At 37.9% G+C, this 5,395-nt stretch overlaps 1 protein-coding gene across 1 annotated transcript in view; it reads left to right on the top strand.

Annotated features, from left to right (window-relative positions):
- The first annotated feature begins 201 nt into the window (after positions 1-201).
- npy8ar (neuropeptide Y receptor Y8a) overlaps positions 202-5,395 on the top strand; it is a 20,075-nt gene continuing 14,881 nt past the window's right edge. Inside the window, exon 1 of the mRNA XM_073829796.1 lies at positions 202-379. The gene's annotated coding sequence lies outside the window, so the exon portion shown is untranslated. The remainder of the gene's footprint in view (positions 380-5,395) is intronic.

The following is a 5,395-nucleotide window of genomic DNA, read 5'->3' as shown; positions in this document are numbered from 1 at the left end:
ACAGCAGTGACTTATCAATTAGCCTTAATTAACAGCCTTATATTAATTAACCTTTCTTACAGCATGCAGCGCTATCAAGCTCGTTTGCTGAGAGCTCCAAACAACAACCAATCGAGTGGTGAGCCAAAGGTGCCTGTGAAATCTGCAAGCGAGGGGGAGGATGACAGCAATATTCACATCCACGCAAAGTTTCCCGGCATTTCATCTCGACACTTTCTGCCCATCTGCACGCCTGAAGTCCCGTCCAGAGAATCAGCTGCTGCCGCTGCTACTGATGTTGGAACAAGGAGTTTCAGCATCCTCCTCCTCCGTCATTAGTCGAGTTCGGGCTCTCCACTGCACTGTCGGCATCAGCGCCGGAGAAAACACAGCCTTACTGGTAAGATCGCTTTGTAGATGGTGAAAATGTCGTGCTGTACAGGGTTAGAAATAATATAAACTGTGTTTTATCTATGTTGTGTGAACATCTGAACAGATTTGTGACGTGAACACAGTTTTAAAGCGTCTGAAGGAATTTCTAGGATTCCTCGCATTTTTCTGTTGAGTAGTTATGCAACTGATTTTCATAATCTGAATCTTGGCATGATATGAAATATGTTAGCTAAAGAAATAAACCTAAAATCCTGAATCCTTAAGATATTTAAAAGAAACTTCTGCTTATTAAAAAGTCATTAAGAATATGTAACAATCCAAGTATCTAAGCATTAATGTCAGCTGGTGCTTATGTGAAATGTTGATATCTGTTGATGGAAATTATAACTGAAAGGAGGTCAGAGTGTTTTCACCTTTTCCACCAAGTTGGATTTTGAGACTTGATAGAATTATCTATCTGACAGCTGAACGTGACATGGAAATAGTAATTCAGAAAATAGTAAATCAGAAAATGAATCAGAAATCGGAAAAGGATTTAAGATATGCGCTTGTCAGGGTGCATTGAAATTCTATAATCTCTAAAGATAATCTGTTTCTTGTCAAGACTAGACATGAGGATTGTTTGGTTATGCAGCTTGAGAGACACAAGATTAAGGATAAATGTGAGGATGAGAGGTATGTTATTGCACTTTATATAGACTAAGAATGATGTCCACCCATGTGGAGCGTTTATTGTGGTGTCTCCCTCCTGGCGGTTTGATCGACAGGTGTGAAAGGATCTCAAGGTAATAGAGATTACGGTTTCCTTTTCTCTTAAAATAGACCATTACTTATTTCCAGGAGACAGTATCTCGATTCGGACAGACCCTTCAGTCAAGACATAATGGGGTGCAGATGTCATCTAGTAATAAGTTATCTAAGATTAGTTTTCAGACGTCCCCACTCCTTGTATTATTCAATACTGGGTTCAAGGGTTTGTACTTGACCATAGGGACTGTTCTGTTGCAATTTTACTTATTATGTGAGGATTACATAGCATTGAGCTGCATTTCATAGAAGATTTCATGCACAAGATGGAAGAACCGTAATTATTGTAACCTTTTTAGAAATAAAGATCTGTGTAATAGCAACAGATGGTCATAGAAGTTTAAGTTTAGCTTAAAATAGAAATCTGGGATTCTAAACCAACTGGTGGATTAATGTACATACATTGGGTTAAAAACAACCATTTCTGGGTTATTTGGCAACCCAGCACTGGGTAAATATTGGACAGAACACATGCTGGGTTGTTAGGATTTTTAGAGTGCACAAAAACTTCCCAGCACCTGGGTAAAAAAAAATATTTAAAAATGACCCAATAAAATGAGCCAACAAGCTGAAACCAACATTTTTAGAGTGCACAAAAACTACCCAGCAACTGGTTTAAAAATATTAATAATATCCCAATAAAATGACCCAACAAGCTGAACCCAGCATTTAGGTTAAAAAGAATAACCCAGCATTTTTTAGAGTGTACAAAAACACCCCAGCACCTGGGTAAAAAATATAAAAATAACCCAATAAAATGACCCAACATGCTGAACCCAGCATTTTGGGAAAAAAATAACTCAGCATTTATTACAAAGCACAAAAACTACCCAGCACCTGGGTAAAAGTCTTAAAAATAACCCAATAAAATGACCCAACAAGCTGAACCCAGAATTTGGGTTAAAAAAAATAGCTCAGCATTTGTAGAGTGCACAAAAACTACCCAGCACTTGGGTAAAAAAATATATTAAAAATAACCCAATAGAATGACCAAACAAGCTGAACCCAGCATTTTTTAGAGTTCACAAAATCTATCCAGCACATGGGTTAAAAATATAAAAAATGACCCAACAAGCTGAACCCAGCATTTTTTAGAGTTCACAAAAACTACCCAGCACCTGAATAGAAAATATTAAAAATAACGCAATAAAATGACCCAACAATCTGAATCTAGCATTTTATATAGTTCACAAAAACTCTATCTTAAAATAGCAATCTGGGATTCTATAGCAACTGGTGGATTGATGTGCATACACTGGGTTAAAAACAACCAAACTAGTGATGCTCCGATTGATCGGCCACCGATCATGATCGGCCGGTATTGGCTTAAAATAGCTTGTTCGGCGAACCCCAAAAGTGCCGATCAAAAAAGCCGATCACTTGACGTAAATTACTCGCGCGACTTTTTCACACGTGCATGCACGGCGCACAGGTAAACAACAGCAGAGCGGAGCTTACCAGTGGCACCATTAGGCATGTGACTAAGTTGTGCGTGTACAGAGCGCTGACTGTAGTTTTGCCGGAGACGTTCAAGTTTACTTTCGGTTTCATTCTCTGCTATCCTCAGTGAGTGGTAAATGTGTGTGCTTGAATGTAAATGAATGTATCTTTCTATACCCGTCATATTGCAATAATGTTACCGCTGTATGTCTGATTGTTGTCATCAGTTCATGTTGTAGTTCAGGTCATATGAGGAGAAACGGTGCCCCTGTAATTCAAGCGTGTATGTTTAGCGCCATTTTATCGCACCGTAATTCTAATTAACGCATATAGATGTTACTGAGGTGAATGTTTATGTTTCCTATAAACAGACGGATTCTGATATATCATATTTAATTCAGCCTAAACCGCATTTACTACCTTTGTCCTAATGACTGTGCAATGCTGGATAATATAATCCTTACATCATCTTAAAAAGCAGCTACAAATAACAAGCAAAGAACATTTACATTATCAAAGAACTTAATCACTAACTAGTGTAGCCTAGTCTAGTGCGAGGTGCACTTTAAAAAACACTCCCGTTATAATCAGTTTATCTATCTACACTGTATGATGAATAAATCTCTTCCCCATGCGGCGCGTTAAGGTGAAGTGGCCACTCTATGCGTGTGTTTATACCACGGCAAGTTTCTGAAGCATCCTAGAACCGACTCTCTGCACTGCATCGCTAAAGTTAGGCGCCTTTTTGATGGATAATAATAATAATCGTCTTGCTATCGTCAAAGGCATCAGCAATTGCGATATCTCTAACTATGGTCGATACACGATACTATCGTCTACAACCCTAACTTGGTGGTTCTTCAAGATCTTGACTGTAGCCTATTTCTACAGTTTTTTTCACTATAGTTATTTTAGAGTTAGTTTCATTTCTACAAATGGTGCAAACTCTGCTAGATTATAGATTAAAGATTCCCATTCCCCTGCCATTCTGTGATCGGCAGTGATTGGCGAACGGCAGATCATGATCTTGGTGATCGGTAATCAGTGATCGGCCCCAAAAATGCTGATCGGAGCATCTCTATAAATATTGGACAGAACACATGCTGAGTTGTTTAGACCCAGCTTGTTGAGTTTTATATATATATATGTGACAGTAAAAAATACCCAGCAGCTGAGTTACAGAAAAACTACCCAGTACCTAGATAAAATGATATTAACAAATAACCCAATAAAATGACCCAACAAACATATCCCAGCATTTTTAGAGTGCACAAAAACTACCCAGCACCTGGGTAAAAAAAATATTTAAAATAACCCAATAAAATGACCCAACAAACTGAACCCAGCATTTGGGTTATAAAAATAACCCACCATTTTTTAGAGTGCACAAAAAAACTACCCATCACCTGGGTAAAAAATATTAATTATAAACCAATAAAATGACCCAACAAGCTGAACCCAGCATTTTTAGAGTTCACAAAAACTCACAAGCACCTGGGTTGAAAAATATAAAAAAATAACCCAATAAAATGACCCAAGAAGTGAACCCAGCATTTTTAGAGTGCACAAAAACTACCCAGCATCTGGGTAAAAAAACAAAACAATAAAATGACCCTACAAGCTGAACCCAGCATTTTTAGAGTGTACAAAAACTACCCAGCCCCTTGGAAAAAATATTAAAAATAAACCAATAAAATGACCCAACAAGCTGAACGCAGCATTTGGGTTAAAAACTAACCCAGCAATTTTTAGAGTGTAAAAATAGATCACACATCAGTGGAAAAAATAATGCTAAATGCAAAATTGAGATGTAATTGATGCTTGAATTGCGGTAGCAAAATAAATGGCCATGTCAGCTTTTAAAAGGGAGAAGAAATGCTTTGAATTTCTTTTGCACTAGATGCAAAAGACTTCAATTTATGTGTCATTTGGAAGTTAGTCTGGGTTTGCATTATAAGAAATGGAACAAAACTGCAAATGGTAAAAGAAAATATGACTTCGATTATATTACATATGTCGTACAAAGTGATTTCAGGTTGGGTTCATTCTTGGTATTCAATGTGAAATCTGCATCTTGCAACAAAACCATTTGGGAACCATTGCAAATGTGAGTTTCTACAGGCCTTTCTGTAGCTCATTGATTGTTCATGTGCCTTTTATGTTTTCCAGCAGAGGATGAGGAGGTTCAAGGTGAAAAGACAAGTCTTTACGTGTGCTGTGTTGAGGGAGTTCTCAATGGGCAGAGATCATGCATATGTCTGTCTGATGTGAAACCGCATTAGATTTTAAGGGGAAGCTTCCCATCCTAAAAAGGTCCTGATGAAAACATCAAAGGTCACTGGATGGATGTAATACATTTTGATGGATTGTCAAACTTCATCAGTCGGATGAAGATGACGTGTCTAGAAAGCACTATTTTTTTTGCCAAACTTGTGTTACGCTTAAGCCGTCCCCCAGTGCATTTTCAACCCCCGTCTCCTAAGGAGTGCGGTGACACCATGAGATTCTTTAAAGGACACCCCGCAGCAATTAAACAGAGGACAGACTGAAGTTTGAGATGGTGGGTGGCGTGAGTTTTTACTACAGCCTCGTGCCTCAAAATCTGACATTTTAACAATGCTCCGAAAAGCTTGTCACAGATTTTTAGTCTTCATGATTCTTTCTGGTGAAAGATACACAGCTAAAATGCATCTTAAAATTAAAAGATTCAGTCATTTACTCACTCTCATGTAATTTCAAACCATTATTTGCTTGTAATTGTGGACAGAATGTTGAT

The sequence above is a fragment of the Garra rufa genome, chromosome 23 (assembly GCF_049309525.1).
Source record: "Garra rufa chromosome 23, GarRuf1.0, whole genome shotgun sequence".
Lineage (NCBI taxonomy): Eukaryota > Metazoa > Chordata > Actinopteri > Cypriniformes > Cyprinidae > Garra > Garra rufa.
The sequence above is the reverse complement of the archived record's forward strand: the minus strand, read 5'-3'. Positions and strand labels throughout refer to the sequence as shown.